The following is a 19,274-nucleotide window of genomic DNA, read 5'->3' on the forward strand; positions in this document are numbered from 1 at the left end:
GAATATAAACAAACATAAACCATTAAGTTGTCTTCCCTGTCCAACGTCAACAATTTTGGCATATAATATTTTGATGAGGGCTCACAATCACAAAAGATTTCTAGGATAGTATATTTATATGTGAATCTTCTCTTCCCTTATTAATTCTTTCATGAGTTGCATCATTGACTAATGTTATGTTTGTCAATCTCTAATAAAATTTTCTACTTATACTTTTCCTTATGTGGTGTCATCACCTACCATAGGATTAGTATATGATATTTTCATTATTCCTTTCCTTTCTTTTATTTATTTCCTTTCTCTTTTTCTTTCTTATCCCTTTTCTTTTATTTGCAACATGAAAGTAAAGAAAGCAAAAACGCAAACTAAACTTTATTATATAACTTGCACATGATTACAAGGATAGATCACTAAGCAAACTCTCAAAGAAGAAAGGATCGAACTAAACTTTTATTCATCTAAAGAAAAGGATCGAACTAAAATAAGTAAAGGCAAAAAGATAGTGGGATGATACGATATCAGGGCACCTCCCCCAAGCTTGGCGGAAGCCAAGGGGGGTGCCCATACCCAATATTCAGTTCACTTTTGGTGGTGAAGAAGATGATGGTGGAGAAGGAGAGATCTTGTCCTCGGATTTCCATGGCAGTGGTCCACCATCATAAGAGGAGGAGTGAGTCTCATGGGTCCTGCAACTAGCAGCCAAACTCATACCATTAAACCTTGCCTCATATTCAAAGACTTGGTTTTGGAGATCATAGATCTGGCTTTGGAGGAAGTTGATTTGCTCGTTGAGGGTGAAGACGATGTCCTTCATGGGCTTGCCATCCACCTTGAGATCACGGGAGAGGTCCGTGATCATATGGTGATTGGCGTTGAGTCCACGCTCCACCATCCCCTTGCACCGGAAGACGTCTTGCTCCACAGCTTCAAGCCCGTCCTCCACGGTTCTCGTCCCCTTGGGACATGGCACGTCGCGGAGGTGAAGCACCCCCTTATGCATCTCGATGACCTAAGGGTGCTGCACCACCTCCCACAGATATGGGTTGATGAAGTTCTTGAAGAACTTGTCCTTGGAGGAGCTTGAAGAGGCCATGGTAGATGGGATCTGACAAAAAATAGCAAGGAAAAGAGAACAGAGGATTTCTCCGCGATATAGTGATCAACAGGTTCGGGAAGTATATATAGATTTTTTATCTTGGGGGACAAGCATACGATAGTAAAACGGAGTCCGGAAGGTGTCGCAGGTGGGCACAACCCACCTGGGCACGCCAGGCCTGGCGCGCCCTGGTGTCTTGTGCCCACGAGGGGACGCTTCGTGGAAGTTCCTTTATTTCCAAAAAAATATTCCAAAACTGATAAAAAATATTTTTGCGGATTTTTCGGAGTCCGTTTACTTACCGTATCACGTACCAACTTATTTTCACGATTCTGGAGTGTTCCGAAAGGACTCTTTTATATGTTCTTCCGGTGTCAAAGTTTGGATAACATTACTTTCAATATTAATGGGCGTACCTAAGATATAATGCTTTATTCGTTTCCCATTAACAACCTTCGGGTTAGTACCCTCAGAATTATTTATTTTCATGGCTCCAGACCGGTAAACCTCCTCGATAACATAGGGGCCTTCCCATTTTGAGAGGAGTTTTCCTGCAAAGAATCTGAAATGGGAGTTGTACAAAAGAACATATTCTCCGACTTTAAACTCACGCTTTTGGATTCTTTTGTCATGCCATATTTTTACTTTTTCTTTCAATAATTTTGCATTTTCATAAGCTTGGATTGTCCACTCATCTAATGAGCTAATATCAAATAACCGCTTTTCACCAGCGAGTTTGGAATCATAATTGAGCTCTTTGATGGCCCAATATGCTTTATGTTCTAACTCAAGAGGCAAATGACAAGCTTTTCCATAAACCATTTTATATGGAGACATACCCATAGGATTTTTATATGCTGTTCTATAAGCCCAAAGTGCATCATCTAATTTATTAGACCAATTCTTCCTGGACCTATTAACAGTCTTTTGCAAAATTAATTTTATTTCTCTATTGCTAAGTTTAACTTGACCACTAGACTGAGGATTCATGTAATCAAATCCCCAAACATCGAATGGTTCAACAACAAGTGAATAACTCATAGGCATTTCTTGACGCTTACCGATATTACCTATTCTTTGGCATTCATCACAAGATAAGACGAACTTACGAGCATCCTTGAAGAGAGTAGGCCAATAAAATACAGATTGCAATACCTTGTGAGCAGTTATATCTCCAACATGATGTCCTCCATAAGCTTCGGAGTGACATTTCCATAGGATTTGTCCCTGTTCATGATCAGGTACACAACGTCTAATAATACCATCTACTCCTTCTTTATAAAGATGTGGGTCATCCCAGAAGTAATGTCTTAAATCATAGAAGAATTTTTTTTCTTTTGTTGGTATGCAAAACTAGCTGGTAAATATTTAGCAACAATGTAATTAGCATAATCAGCATGCCAAGGAGTATTATGAGCAAAATTTATTACAGCTAACTACTCATCAGGAAAACTAGCATCAATAGGTAGTGGTTCATCAGGCAAATTTTCAAGCCTAGATAAATTATCAGCTACTGGGTTCTCAGCTCCTTTTCTATCAATGATATGTAAGTCAAACCCTTGTAACAAGAGAACCCATCGAATCAGTCTAGGTTTAGCATCTTTCTTTTCCATAAGATATTTAATAGCAGCATGGTCTGTGTGAACAGTTACTTTTGAATCAACAATATAAGGTCTAAATTTATCACAAGCAAACACCACTGCTAAGAATTCTTTTTCAGTAGTAGCATAATTTCTTTGAGCACTGTCTAGAGTTTTACTAGCATAATGAATAACATTCAATTTCTTATCAACTCTTTGTCCTAGAACAGCACCAACAGCATAATCACTAGCATCACAAATAATTTCAAAAGGCAAGTTCCAATCAGGTGGTTGAACAATAGGTGCAGAAATTAAGGCTTTCTTGAGTGTTTCAAAGGCTTCTAAACAATCATCATAAAAAACAAAAGGGATATACTTTTGCAAAATATTCGTAAGAGGCCTAGAAATTTTAGAGAAGTCTTTAATAAATCTCCTATAGAAACCAGCATGACCTAAGAAACTATGAATACCTTTTATATCTTTAGGATATGTCATTTTCTCCATTGCATCAACCTTAGCTTGGTCCACTTCAATACCTCTTTCAGAAATTTTATGACCCAAGACAATGCCTTTAACCATAAAGTGACACTTCTCCCAATTCAAGACAAGATTTGTTTGTTCACATCTCTACAAAACTCGATCAAGATTGCTTAAGCAATCATCAAAAGACTTCCCATAAATAGAAAAGTGATCCATGAAAACCTCAACAATCTTTTCACAAAAGTTAGAGAATATAGCAGTCATACATCTTTGAAAGGTAGAAGGTGCATTACATAAACCAAAAGGCATACGCCTATAAGCATAGGTTCCAAAGGGGCATGTAAAAGTGGTATTTTCTTGATCAGGTTGAGAAACAGGTATTTGTGAAAAGCCAGAATATCCATCAAGGAAGCAAAAGTGTGTGTGCTTAGATAATCTTTCAAGCATTTGTCAATAAAAGGCAGAGGGTAATGATCTTTTCTAGTTGCTTTACTTAATTTTCTATAATCAATTACCATCCTATAGCCTGTAACAATTCTTTGTGTAATAAGTTCATTCTTATCATTAGGAACAACAGTTATACCTCCTTTCTTAGGGACACAATGAACAGGACTTACCATCTACTATCAGCTATAGGATAGATTATACCTACTTCCAGAAGTTTTAATATTTCCGTTCTTACCACTTCCTTCATCTTCGGATTTAACCGACGTTGATGATCAACAACGGGTTTAGCATCAGGTTCCATATTAATTTTGTGCTGACATATGTCGGATTATGGGTTCCGGCAAACCCTTGTGAGGTTCGAACTCTGGGGTGCGCACGAAGAACACTCTCTTCCTAGCTCGCTCGCTCAACGATCTCACAGCCTAGCTCGACGAACCCAAAGAACAAGAGACACAAGGGTTTATACTGGTTCGGGCCACCTTGCGGTGTAATACCCTACTCCAGTGTGGTGGTGGATTGCCTCGAGGGGCTGAGGATGAACTAGTACAATGCATGAAGAGCCTCGGGAGGTGAGGTGTTCTAGGGCTCGATGAGCTGGTGAACTCGCCAGGGTGGAATCTATCGGCGTCCTGGGAACGGGGGTCCCCAGACTTGCCTGCCTACGGCCCACGGCATGGCTCCACCAGCGGCCCTGTACGGCCCATCTTCATTCGTGAACACTCAAGACCCTCGCGAGGGCCCAAGCCTTGCGAGGCAGACGACGCAAGACCTCCTCGGGGGCGGCCTCACTAGGCTGGCTCGCGAGGGGCGGAGAGATCAAGGCAAGGGGCACTTCGTGAGGTCCCTATGACGCAAGCCATGACAACCAAGGCCAGGCGGGCGCCAGCGCGCGCAGTGTACTCGGTTCCTCTTTGGTGCTAAAGAGGCAAGCGCAGGCGAGGAGTCCTGAGGCATCAGGCAAAGGTTTCCATATCGGTGCAACAAGACCAAGACTAGCAGGACGGCAGGACGGAGGTCACCATGGAGCCCAGGACGGCGACACCACCAGAGCCTTTGGCAGGCGAAGACCACCTTTAGTCAGGATAACTTGTACTGGTTGTCTCCCTTTGAATTTGGCCGTTGTTTGATCCCTTCCCGCCTACATTTGGGAAGAGGACCAGGGCCTCAATAAATAGAACTAGCCACCACAGTAGGAGGCAACTAATCTTGGATCATTCAGATCATCCTCAACCACACAAGCTCACCGAGCTAAAGAACACCTCTCCTCAGGAGGTTGTTCTTCCCTTGTACATGTTCATCCTCAGCCCAAGAGGCAATCCACCACACCACACTGGAGTAGGGTATTACACCACATCGGTGGCCCGAACCAGTATAAACCATGTGTCCTTTGTTCTGCGAGTTCGATGTGCTGAGCCTTGGGATCGTGGGGAGTGGGTGAGCTAGGGAAGGGAGAGATCTTCGAGCGCACCCTAGTGTTCGAACCTCGAGGGTTTTGCCGGAATCCGAAATCCGACATTTGGCGCGCCAGGTAGAGGTGCGCTGAAGCTTTCCTTCCGTCGATCCACGTTCCATCGTTCCACCGCATCCATGGCAGACGCGCGTCGAGCCCGCGCCGAGCGCCGGGCCGCACTCGCCGCCCGTGTCGCTTAGACAGCCCCTGTCGGTGGGCCTCCCCGTCGTTCTCCGTTGCCCGCCGCCAACGCCGCCATCGGCCTGGTGGGAAACGAGCAGCAAGCGTCCTCGCCGCACCCCTCCGTGCGGCGGGACAGCTGCACTGCCACTCCATCGCTAACTCCAGCTGGCTCATCGTCTCACGCTCGTCGCGCGCCCATGGATGCGCAGGCTGCGCTGCTCATGGCACGCGAGCTCCTGCGCTACCGCCCAGTCGACGACCTCTACGAGGACTGGCTGGACCGCATCGCTGAGCTCATCAGCGCCGCTGGGGGCTCGCCTGTCCCGTCTCTCTCACTACCTCGCCCTCCCTCAGCCGCGGGTGACGTAGCGCACGGGGCGCCTCCGCCACCTCCACACCAAGACGGTGCCTTGGCGCTAAGGCGCGCGGCCCCCCGGCGCGACCCACCGTGCCGGGCGCCCGCGCGAGAAGAAGAAAGCTGCCGCAAGAAAATGCTCCAGCGCTCCCAGCGCCACCACGACAAGACCGCGTGCCGCCTGCGGTGGCAGCGCACGGACATCACGGGCAGGCTCCACCTCTGCAAAGGGCCCTGGTGGCCACAGCAGGCTGCCGCGCCTTCACTCCAGTGCTGCGTAGCATCGTTTGTCTGGGCAAGTTCAAGCCGGACCTGCCTCCTCGCTACGACGGCACCCCCGACCCTGTGGAGTTCTTCCACCTCTACGAGCTAAGCATCGATGCGGCCAACGGCGACGAGAAAGTCATGGCGAACTGGTTCCCCATGGATCTCAAGGATGGTGCTCACTCGTGGCTCCTGAACCTGGCCCCGGGCTCGATCTCCTCCTGGGGTGAGATGCGCGACCGCTTCGTCGCCAACTTCCAGGGCACTCGCGACCGCCCGCCGGCCGCGGGTGACCTACGCCGCATCAAGCAGCAGCCAGGAGAGACCTTGCGCCTCAACAGCGTTTGCCTCAAGATCCCCAAGGTGATGGATGAGGCCATCATTTCAGCATTTTCCGATGGCGTCCGCGACGTCAAGATGAAGGAGGAGCTCGCCATCCATGAGGAGCTATGCACGGCTCTGGAGCTGTTCAACATGGCGACCAAGTGCGCAAGAGCCGAGGAAGGGTGCCTTTCCCTCCTCGAGCTCCCGGCTACCGACCCAGAGGAGAAGAAAGCCAAGGCCAAGGACGTGAAGCACAAGGGGGTGGTCGTGCTCGCGGCGGAGCCACACACGAAGCGCGGCCGTGACCACCCCGAGTCGTCCAAGAGTATCCGTCCGTTCTACGCCTTCCACAACATGCACAGCCACAACACCAATGATTGTCAAGAGCTCAGGGCCATTCGAGATGGACACTTTGGTCGAAGCCCCGAGTGCAACGACCGGGGCTACGGCCGAGGAGGAGGACGAGGTGGAGGACGCTGGGACGATCGCGACCCCCGCCAGGAGTGGCACGACCGGCCTCGTGAGGACCGCTGGCAGGACCAGCCTCGTGAGGGCGCATGGAGGGACCAGCCTCGCGAGGACTGCCCTCAGGGCAATGTTGGTCTCCCTCCACTGCCGCCACCACCAAGAAGGAATGACGACCACCATAAGGACGAGGGGCTGGGGGCTTCCAGGAACCACGTGCTATCACTTGCATCTTGGGCGGAGCTCAGACCCCAGCATCCCAGCACGTCTTCAAGCAGTTTGCTCGCGAGGTGAACACGGATCTTCCCAGGCTCGAGGCCACGCACCCGCTCAGGTGGTCCAAGTGCGCCATCACCTTCAGCTTGTCAGACCAGCACAAGTGCGCGGCGACCGCCGGCGCTCTCCCGATGCTTTGCTCGCCTGTCATCAGCAACGTCCAAGTCACCAAGACCCTCAGCAACGGCGGCGCAGGGCTTAACATCCTGTCCGTCGAGACATTCGACAGCCTCCAAGTGACATACGATCAGCAAAAGCCGACCAAGCCCTTCTCAGGAGTTACCGACGGCTCCACCACCCCAATAGGGCAAGTCCGCCTCCCTGTCACCTTCGGCCAGCGCGACAACTACTGCACCGAGCTCATCGACTTCGACGTCGCCCACATTCGTCTGCCGTACAACGCCATCCCTGGGTACCCAGCATTAGCCAAATTCATGGCAGTGACCAACCACGGCTACAACGTCCTCAAGATGCCAGGAAGCGGCGGAATCATCACGGTCCCCTGTGAAGAAAGAGATGCGGTGTGCTCCCTGGAGCGCGCCTTCCAAGCCGCAGCAATCGGAGACCCCGACAGCGAGGGCATCTAGTACCCTCCTAAGGCCATCCCCAAGAAGAAGAAGCAACTACTCCGCACAGGGCCTTAGGAGAGCAGCATCTCCGGTGGTGCCGCCTCAGGATCAGTGCCTGCACCTGGGGCGCCTTCCTCCCTCGCATAGGAAGGCGCGCCCGGCACCCTCCTCGGGCGAGGCTCGGGGGCTCTCTTCTGGAGGGCCTCAGACCTAGCCAACATCACAAGGGAGGCGCTCAGGCACCACCTGGAGGCGTGCTTTGCGGCATGTTTCCCTCAGGAGGGCACCGGGCGAGGAGCGCCCGTCGCTCAGGAGTTCATCGTCAAGGCCACCCAGGAGCTTCATGAAGCAAGGACCATGCGCGGCGAGCGCCGCCCACCTGGTGCAGCTCCCCATCCTGGCAAGGATGGCGGGCTACGCGTCTGCATCGACATCCCGGGGCTCAACGGGGCCGCATCTCAGGAGCGCTTCTGGCCTTCGCGCGTTGGGCGGTGCGAGGGTCCACCTCACTGTTATGTCCGCATGCCGTTTGGCCTGCCGAGCGTGGCAGCCGCCTTCCAGCGCAACCTACGGAGCATCCTGGCAGCTTAGGAGGCCAGGCATCACGCAGTCCTGGCGGAGATGGAGACGGTCCTCAAGGAACCACTTGAGCCCCCAGAGCCTCCCGAGGATCAGGGTCTTGGCGGCTCATGAGGAGCGGCCTCTTCAGCGCGCACCTTCAACTACCCCGACACTCCTTCGACAGCGGAACCAGGTGACATTTTCCAAGTTTACTTAGCCGGGAGCTCCCCTCGGGCTGCATCATTCCCAGGTCGCGTGGGCCTGTCCCTGCGGCATGTATCCTTTCGCATTTCTAGCTTACTCTACTGGGGACGCCCCTTGGGCTGCATCATCCCCAGGCCGCTCGGGTCCATCCCGGTGGCATGTATCGTTCTCGCATCTATCTGAGCTAGCTGGTTCCCATGCATGAGTTGTTTATAGTCGTCACTTGCTTGACTGTCACTCACCGCGGCCGCCCGCGTCGCCGATCGGCCCCTTGCTCATCCCGCAACGGGGGCTACTCATGCTGGCACGACGCTTGTGCTCGAATCCGTCCTTGCAACGCTGACAAATCTGAGCGGTTGAGCTCTGGCTCGCGGCACGCCCGCGCATGCCACCTCACCAGACCCTCACTGCCTTCATCTTCTTGCGGAACGACCAGTGGTAGACCGGCAAGCGTGGTTGCAATTTGTACCCCTCCTCATGCTAACCTGCGGGAACCTCCCGAGGGTGATAGCAGGCGGCACCGTGGGCTCTACTACCTCTTGAGCATGCGTTGATTTTCCCTTGAAGAGGAAATGGTGATGCAGCAAAGTAGCGTAAGTATTTCCCTCAGTTTTTGAGAACCAAGGTATCAACCCAGTAGGAGACTACACTCAAATCCCTAGTACCTGCACAAATAATCAAGAACCTTGCAACCAACGCGATAAAGGGGTTGTCAATCCCTTCACGGCCACTTGCAAAAGTGAGATCTGATAGAGATAATAAGATAAATATTTTTGGTATCTTTGTTGTATAGATTGAAAAGTAAAGATTGCAAAAATAAACAATGATAGAAATAGCTAGTTGATAGGAAAATAATATGATGGAAGATTGACCCGGGGGCCATAGGTTTCACTAGTGGCTTCTCTCAAGATAGCATATTCTATGGTGGGTCAACAAATTACTGTCGAGAAATAGATAGAAAAGTGCATAGTTATGAGAATATCTAGGCATGATCATGTATATAGGCATCACGTCCGAGACTAGTAGACCGAAACGATTCTGCATCTACTACTATTACTCCACACATCGAGCGCTATCCAGCATGCATCTAGAGTATTAAGTTCATAAGAATAGAGTAACGCATTAGGCAAGATGACATGATGCAGAGGGATAAACTCAAGCAATATGATATAAACCCCATCTTTTTATCCTCGATGGCAACAATACAATACGTGCCTTGCTGCCCCTGCTATCACTGGGAAAGGACACCGCAAGATTGAACCCAAAGCTAAGCACTTCTCCCATTGCAAGAAAGATCAATCTAGTAGGCCAAACCAAAATGATAATTCGAAGAGACTTTCAAAGATATTAAATCATGCATATAAGAATTCAGAGAGGAATCAAATATTGTACATAGATAATCTTGATCATAAACCCACAATTCATCGGATCTCGACAAACACACCGCAGAAAGAATTACATCGAATAGATCTCCAAGAAGTTTGAGGAGAACTTTGTATTGAGATCCAAAGAGAGAGAGAAGAAGCCATCTAGCTAATAACTATGGACCCGAAGGTCTGTGGTAAACTACTCACACATCATCGGAGAGGCTATGGTGTTGATGTAGAAGCCCTCCGTGATCGATTCCCCCTCCGGCGGAGCGCCGGAAAAGGCCCCAACATGGGATCTCACGGGTACAGAAGGTTGCGGTGGCGGAAATAGGGTTTCATGGTGCTCCTGGATGTTTTCAGGGTATATGAGTATATATAGGCGAAAGAAGTAGGCCGGTGGAGCCATGAGGGGCCCACGAGGGCGGGGGGCGCGCCTACCCCCTGGGCGCGCCCTCCTACCTCGTGGCCGCCTCGTTGCTTCCTTGACGTCCACTCCAAGTCTCCTGGATTGCGTTTGTTCCAAAAACGGTCCTCGCGAAGGTTTCATTCCCTTTGGATTCCGTTTGATATTCCTTTTCTGCGAAACACTGAAATAGGCAAAAAAAACATCAATTTGCACTGGGCCTTCTGTTAATAGGTTAGTCCCAAAAATAATATAAAAGTGCATAATAAAGCCCATTAAACATCCAAAAAAGATAATATAATAGCATGGAACAATCAAAAATTACAGATACGTTGGAGACGTATCAAGCATCCCCAAGCTTAATTCCTGCTCGTCCTCGACTAGGTAAATGATAAAAACAGAATTTTTGATGTGGAATGCTACCTAACATAATTTTCAAAGTAATTCTCTTTATTGTGGCATGAATGTTCCGATCCGAAAGATTCAAGATAAAGGTTTAATATTGACATAAAAATAACAATACTTCAAGCATACTAACTAAGAAATTATGTCTTCTCAAAATAACATGGCCAAAGAAAGCTTATCCCTACAAAATCATATAGTTTGGCTATGCTTCATTTTCGTCACACAAAAATGCTCTCATCATGCACAACCCCGATGACAAGCGAAGCAATTGTTTCATACTTTAGTAATTTCAAACTTTTTTCAACTTTCACGCAATACATGAGCGTGAGCCATGGACATAGCACTATGGGTGGAATAGAATATAATGATGGGGGTTGTGTGGAGAAGACAAAAAAGGAGAAAGTCTCACATTGACGCGGCTAATCAACGGGCTAGGGAGATGCCCATCAATTGATGTCAATGCAAGGAGTAGGGATTGCCATGCAACGGATGCACTAGAGGTATAAATGTATGAAAGCTCAACAAAAGAAACTAAGTGGGTGTGCATCCAACTTGCTTGCTCACGAAGACCTAGGGCATTTGAGGATGCCCATTATTGGAATATACAAGCCAAGTTCTATAATGAAAAATTCCCACTATTATATGAAAGTGAAAAAATAAGAGACTCTCTATCATAAAGATCATGGTGCTACTTTGAAGCACAAGAGGATAGTAGCATTGTCCCTTTTATTTCTTTTTTTTGGGCCTTTCCCTTTTTTTGGCCTTTCTCTTTTTTTGGGACAATGCTCTATTAATGATGATCATCACACTTCTATTTATTTACAACTCAATGATTACAACTCGATACTAGAACAAAATATGACTCTATATGAGTGCCTCCGGCGGTGTACCGGGATGGGCAATGAATCAAGAGTGACATGTATGAATTATGCATGGTGGCTTTGCCACAAATACGATGTTAACTACATGATCATGCAAAGCAATATGACAATGATGAAGCGTGTCATGATAAATGAAACGGTGGAAAGTTGCATGGCAATATATCTCGGAATGGCTATGGAAATGCCATAATAGGTAGGTATGGTGGCTGTTTTGAGGAAGATATAAGGAGGTTTATGTGTGATAGAGCATATCATATCACGGGGGTTGGATGCACCGGTGAAGTTTGCACCAACTCTCAAGGTGAGAAAGGGCAATGCACGGTACCGAAGAGGCTAGCAATGATGGAAAGGTGAGAGTGCGTATAATCCATGGACTCAGCATTAGTCATAAAGAACTCACATACTTATCACAAAAATCTACAAGTCATCAAAAACCAAGCATTACACGCATGCTCCTAGGGGGATAGATTGGTAGGAAAAGACCATCGCTCGTCCCCGACCGCCACTCATAAGGATGACAATCAAAGAACACCTCATGTTTCAAATTTGTCACACAACGGTTACCATACGTGCATGCTACCGGACTTGCAAACTTTAACACAAGTATTTATCAAATTCACAACTACTCAACTAGCATGACTTTAATATTACCATCTTCATATCTCAAAACAATAATCAAGTATCAAACTTCTCATAGTATTCAATGCACTATATATGAAAGTTTTTATTATACCCATCTTGGATGCCTATCATATTAAGACTAATTTTATAGCCAAAGCAAATTACCATGTTGTTCTAAAGGACTCTCAAAATAATATAAGTGAAGCATGAGAGATCAATAATTTCTATAAAATAAACCACCACAATGCTCTAAAAGATATAAGCGAAGCACTAGAGCAAAATTATTTAGCTCAAAAGATATAAGTGAAGTACATAGAGTATTCTAATAAATTCCGATTCATGTGTGTCTCTCCAAAAGGTGTGTACGGCAAGGATGATTGTGGTGAACTAAAAATCAAAGACTCAAATCATACAAGACGCTCCAAGCAAAACACATATCATGTGGTGAATAAAAATATAGCCTCAAGTAAAGTTACAGATGGACGAAGACGAAAGAGGGGATGCCTTCCGGGGCATACCCAAGCTTAGGCTTTTCGTTGTCCTTGAATTTTACCTTGGGGTGCCTTGGGCATCCCCAAGCTTAGGCTCTTGCCACTCCTTATTCCAAAATCCATCAAATCTTTACCCAAAAACTTGAAAACTTCACAACACAAAACTCAACAGAAAATCTCATGAGCTCCGTTAGTATAAGAAAACAAACCACAACTTTAAGGTCTTGTAATGAACTCATTCTTTATTTATATTGGTGTTAAACCTACTGTATTCTAACTTCTCTATGGTTCATACCCCCCGATACTAGCCATAGATTCATTAAAATAAGCAAACAACACACACAAAATAGAATTTGTCAAAAACAGAACATTCTGTAGCAATATGATTTGTTCGAATACTTCGGGAACTCCAAAAATTCTGAAAAACTAGTACAACCTGGAAAATTTGTATATTGATCTACTGCAAAAAGAATTAGCAATTTATCACATTCTGGTGAATTTTAACAATTATTTTTGTGAGCGCAAAGTTTCTGTGTTTTTCAGCAAGATCAAACAACTATCACCCAAGAAGATCCTATTGGTTCTATATGGCACAAACACTAATTAAAAACATAAAAACCACATCTTAACAGAAGCTAGATAAATTATTTATTACTAAACAGAAACAAAAATAAAATTGGGTTGCCTCCCAACAAGCGATGTCGTTTAACGCCCCTAGCTAGGCATAAAAGCAAGAATAGATCTAGGTATTACCATCTTTGGTATGCAATTCATAAGGTAATTTAATTTTCTTCCTAGAAAAGTGTTCCATGCCATTCCTTAATGGAAATTGGAATCTAATATTTCCTCTTTAATATCAATAATTGCACCAATCGTTCCAAGGAAAGGTCTACCAAGTATAATAGGACATGTAGGATTGCAATATATATCAAGAATAATGAAATCTACGGGCACATAATTCCTATTTGCAACAATAAGAACATCATTAATCATTCTCATAGGTTTCTTAATGGTGGAATCCGCAAGATGCAAATTTAAAGAACAATCATCAAATTCACGGAAACCTAACACATCACACAAAGTTTTTGGAATCGTGGAAACACTAGCACCCAAATCACATAAAGCATAGCATTCATGATCTTTAATCTTAATTTTAATAGTAGGTTCCCACTCATCATAGAGTTTTCTAGGGATATAAACTTCCAATTCAAGCTTTTCTTCATAGGATTGCATTAAAGCATCAATGATATGTTTGGTAAAAGCTTTATTTTGACTATAAGCATGAGGAGAATTTAACATGGATTACAAGAAGGAAGTACAATCTATTAAAGAACAAATATCATAATTAAATTCCTTGAAATCCAAAATAGTGGGTTCATTGCTATGTAAAGTTTTGACCTCTTCAATCCCACTTTTACTAATTTTTGCATCAAGATATAAAAACTCCGAATCATTGGCACGCCTTTTAACTAAAGTTGACTCATCTCCAGTCCCATCTTTATCAAGATTCATACTGGAAAACAAAGATTTAATAGGAGACACATCAATCACTTTTAGACCTTCATCATTATTATCATGGTAACTAGAAGAACACGCTTTCACAAAGCAATCCTTTTTAGCACGCATCCTAGCGGATCTTTATTTGCACTCATCAATGGAAATTCTCATAGATTTGAGAGACTCGTTGTCGGATTTCAGGTTCTAGCAAAACCCTTGAGGTTCGAACACTGGGGTGCGCACGAAGATCTCTCCTCCCCCTAGCACTCGCCCTCACCGCAATCTCTAGGCTCAACGCGTCGAACTCGCAGAACAAAGGGACACAAGGTTTATACTAGTTCGGGCCACCGATGTGGTGTACTACCCTACTCCAGTGTGGTGTGGTGGATTGCCTCTTGGGCTGAGGATGAACATTTACAAGGGAAGAACAGCCTCCTGAGGAGAGGTGCTCTTGTGTTTGGTGAGCTTGTGTGGGTGAGGATGATCTGAATAGCCCAAGATCAGTTGCCTCCTACTGCGGTGGCTAGTCCTATTTATAGAGGCCTTGGTCCTCTCCCCAAATGCTAGGTGGGAAGGGATCCCACAACGGCCAAATTTGAAGGGAGACAACTAGTACAAGTTATCCTGACTAAAGGTGGTCTTCGCCTGCCAAAGTCTCTGGTGGTGGCGCCGTCTTGGGCTCCACGGTGACCTTCGTCCTGTCGTCCTGCTGGTCTTGGTCTCGTTGCACCGATATGGAAACCTTTGCCTCATGCGTCGGGACTCCTCGCATGCGCTTGCCTCTTTAGGACCAAAGAGGAAATGAGGACACTGCGCGCTGGCGCCCACCTGGCTTGCGGCATAGGAATCTCGCGAGGTGCCCCTTGCCTTGATCTCTCCGCCCCTCGCGAGCCAGCCTGGTGAGGCCGCCCCCGAGGAGGTCTTGTGTCGTCCGCCTCGCGAGGCTTGGCCCCTCGCGAGGGTCTTGAGTGTTTGCCGGGGAAGATGGGCCGTACAGGGCCACTGGTCGGGCCACGCCGTGGGCCGCAGGCAGGCAAGTCCGGGGACCCCCGTTCCTAGGACGCCGACAGTAGCCCCCGGGCCCAAGGCGCGCTCGGACTTGGCTTCGAGGCGAAGCCAAGGGGCAAGTGCGGAGCGCCGCGGGCCCCAAGAGCCTGCGGCCTTGGTTGACGTGTGGCGATTGATGGGACGTGGGCGTCTCTGCTTCCCCATGCTGTCTCGGCAACTGCCCGACTTGACGAGTCCCTGCCGCATGCAGAGAAAAATCATCATTACCTATGATCATGGGGATCGCCGGTTGGCCTTCTCTTGCTATAAATGAGGAGGGGGCGGAGCCCCCGCCGCTCATCTCTTCCTGCTCCGCTTGCTCCTTTCCCCTGCTTCATTGCTAGTAGCGACTCCCATGGCGCCGATTCAGAGGTTCTCGGCCGCAGAGAAGGGAAAAAACCGCGTGACGAGCCCGGGCCGCTTCCGCCGAAGAAGAGACTGGCCCACCGCCGCGACGTAGTCGTGAGGCCGGAGGTGTCGAGGCCTTGGTGCGAGCGGCCTCCTCCCGGGTATCCGCTGCCTCTGTACACCCAAGCCGAGGGCTCCGGAGGGAGAGGCGACGAGCAGCGCCGCCCACGCCGTGGCCGTGGTCGCCGCGCCGTGGTGACGAACGTCGTCGCCCCAAAAGCCCGCGCCGCGGACTCCTCACACGAACTCGTGATGTGGGCGGCGATGCCTCCGCGCACTTGGATTCACTTTCCGTAGTTCTTCTCCGCCGAGAAGCCGCCGAGGGGCCCCCTCGAGCTTTGGCTGCAGCACGCCGACTGCGACGCCCCGACGACTGGAGCGGAGGTTGAAGCCATCTCCCCAGGCAAGATCTTCATGACCCGTGGCTGGGGCGAGGTTGCTCGCGTCTGCCGTGCGGAAGGCGCCCTCGCCATCCATTTTGTGTATGACGGCGCCTCCACCATGTTCTTCAAGGTCTTCAACAAGGAAGGCCGCCGCGTGGAGTGCTGTCTAGGAGGGGGTCGTCAGGACGGCGCAGTGGCCAACGCCGAGCCTGCCGCTGGCTTCGCCAGCAGGTCCTACAATAGTAGCGGCGGCGCTTGGGAGTCCAGCGACTCTCCTGAGCCCTACGAGACCCCGGAGACGAGCGACGACAGCTACGTGCCCCCGAGCTCTCGCCGCGCCCGGAGCAAGGCCACAGCGTCCGGCCGCCGCCATCGCTGATCTGGATGGGGTTGGCGCCGGCCTCCCATGGCCCACTTTTGATGATGGCATCAGCCGCGCAGGTGCGTGTAGATAGGGCCCCCAGAAACTCCCTTCTTTTGTTCCCTGCGAGGAATCGAGATGGACCCCGCGGGGGCGTGTAAAGGGTCTGTTATGTCTTTTGTTGATATTATCCTCATTATGAAAATTTGCGAACACATATCCTGTTTCGGCTCGGTCTCCCCTTTCCAACCCCACGGTAGCTTGGTGCTCTACGCCGACAGGTCCCGGTCCCCAGGCAGGCTGCAGCCGTCGCTGGTATGCCAGGTCGCAATGCCATGGTCAAGGCCAGGAGGTGAGCGGCCCGAGGTCCAGTAAGAGCTCCTGAGGCACGATGCTCAAGAGGTCCCCTTTAGCGCGCAAGCAGCCACCAAGAGGTAGGAAAGGGAGGCGACGTTGCCGTAACAAGGCTGCAACAAGTGAGAATCCTATGCCGTAACGCTTGGTCGACCCGGGCGCGAAACTTATCTTGGCAGTCCAGAGTTGGTCCCTTGAGCTGCACCAGACTCATGCGTCGACGGCTGTAGCGTAGCTAGGTTGGGCCCGTGCGAGCCTCCCCCTCTTCTCTCCGCTCTTCTATGTGCTCTACGTCCTCAGGTCCCGGCCCTCGAGCGAGCTCAGCCGCCGCTGGTATGCCAGGTCGTGGTGCCGTGGTCAAGGCCAGGGGGTGAGGGCTAGAGAGCTAGTAAGAGCTCCTGAGTCACGATGCTCAGGGGCCCCCCTTTTAACGCGCAAGCGAATTGCATGGGAGAAGAGGGAGCCCGCGGTACCGCCTGCTGTTGTCCTCAGGAGGTTCGTGCAGGTTAGCGCGAGGAGGGACACAGATTGCCACTACGATTGCTGGATTGCCGTTGTTCGCTCCGCAAGAAGATGAAGGCACTGAGGGGCTGGTGAGGTGACGTGCGCGGGGTGTGCCGCGAGTCAGAGCTCGGCCGCTCAGGTTTGTCGGCGTTGCAGGGACGGACCCGAGCACAAGCGTCGTGCCAACGTGAGTAGCTCCCGTTGCGGGATGAGCATGGGGCAGACAGGCGACGCGGGCGGTCACGATGGGTGACAATCAAGCAGGTGATAACCATAGATAGCTTATGCACGAAAAGTGAACTAGCTTAGGTAAATGCAAGAACGATACATGCCACTGGGTCGAACCCGAGCAGCCTGGGGATGATGCAGCCCAAGGGGCGCCCCCAGCAGGGTAAGCTAAAGACGTAAAAGGATACATGCCACAGGGACAGGCCCACACGGCCTAGGAATGATGCAGCCCGGGGGGCGCTCCCAGCTAAATAAACTTGGAAAATGTCACCTGGTTCCGTTGTCAAGGGGATGTTGGGGTAGCTGAAGATGCGTGGCGAAGGGGTTACACCTCATGAGCCACCGTGGCCCTGAGCCTCGGGAGGCTCTGGGGGTCCAGGAGGTTCCTTGAGGACCATCTCCATCTCCGCCAGGATTGCGTGATGCCTGGCCTCCTGGGTCACCAGGACGCTCCGCAGGTTGCTTTGGAAGGCGGCCGCCATGCTCGGTAGGCTGAATGGCATGCGGACATAGCTGTGAGGTGGGCCCTCGCAACGTCCCACGCGCGAAGGCCAGAAGTGCTCCTGAGATGCGGCCCTGTTGAGCCCTGGGATGTCGATGCAGACACGCAGCCCGCCATCCTCGCCTGGATGGGGAGCTGCGCCAGGTGGGCGGCGGTCGCCGCGCATGGCTCTTGCATCCTGCAGCTCCTGAGTGGTCTTGGCGATGAACTCATGAGCGTCGAGCGCTCCTCGCTCAGTGTCTTCCCGAGGGAAACCTGCCGCGAAGCACGCCTCCACACGGTGCCCGAGCGCCTCCCTCGTGATGTTGGCTAGGTCTAAGGCCCTCCAGAAGAGAGCTCCCGAGCCCTGCCCGAGGAGGGCGCCGGACGCACCTTCCTACGTGAGGGAGGGAGGCGCCCCAGGTGCGGGCGTCGATCCTGACGTGGCACCACTAGAGGCGCCACTCCCCTGAGGCCCTGTACGGAGTATTTGCTTCTTCTTCTTAGGGGTGGTCTCAGGAGGGTACTCGCCCTTGCTGTCAGGGTCTTCAATTGTTGCGGCTTGGAAGGCACGCTCGAGGGAGCACACCGCATCTCTTTCTTTGCAGGGGAATGTGATGATCCCGCTGCTTCCTGGCATCTTGAGGACATTGTAGCCATGGTGGGTCACTGCCATGAACTTGGCAAATGTTGGGTATCCAAGGATGGCGTTGTACGGAAGACGGATGTGGGCGACATCAAAGTCGATGAGCTAGATGCGACAGTTGTCGCGCTAGCCAAAGGTGACAGGGAGGCGGACCTGCCCTATCGGGGTGGTGGAGCCGTCAGTCACTCCAGAGAAGGGCTTGGTGGGCTGAAGCTGATCGTATGGCACTTGGAGGTTGTCGAATGTCTCGACGGACAGGACTTTAAGCCATGCGCCGCCGTCGATGAGGGTCTTGGTGACTTGTACGTTGCTGATGACGGGTGAGCAGAGCATCGGGAGGGCGCCGGTAGTGGCCGCGCACTTGAGCTGGTCCGCCGAGCTAAAAGTGATGGCACACTTGGACCACCTGAGCGGGTGCGTGGCCTCAAGCCTAGGAAGGGTTGCGTTCACCTCGCGAGCAAACTGCTTGAAGATACGCTGGGATGCTGGGGCCTGAACTCCGCCCAAGATGCAGGCGATGGCACGCGGTTCCTGGAAGCCCCCAGCCCCCTCGCCTTGATGGTGATCGTCGTTCCTTCTTGGTGGTGGCGGCAGCGGAGGAAGACCGGCGTTGCCCTGAGAGCGGTCCTCGCGAGGCTGATCCCTGCAGGCGCCCTCACGAGGTTGTTCCTGCCAGCGGTCCTCGCGAGGCCGGTTGCGCCACTCTTGACAGGGGCCATGATCGTCCCAACGTCCTCCGCCTCGACCTCCTCCTCGGCCATAGCCTCAGTCATTGCGCTCGGGGCGTCAACCGAAGCGTCCATCTCGAATGGCCCTGAGCTCTTGACAGTCGTTGGTGTTGTGGCTGTGTATGTTGTGGAAGGCGCAGAACGGTCGGCTGCCCTTGGACGACTCGGGTTGGTCCCAGACACGCTTCATGTGTGGCTCCGCTACGAGCACA

The sequence above is a fragment of the Aegilops tauschii genome, chromosome 4, assembly GCF_002575655.3.
Source record: "Aegilops tauschii subsp. strangulata cultivar AL8/78 chromosome 4, Aet v6.0, whole genome shotgun sequence".
Lineage (NCBI taxonomy): Eukaryota > Viridiplantae > Streptophyta > Magnoliopsida > Poales > Poaceae > Aegilops > Aegilops tauschii.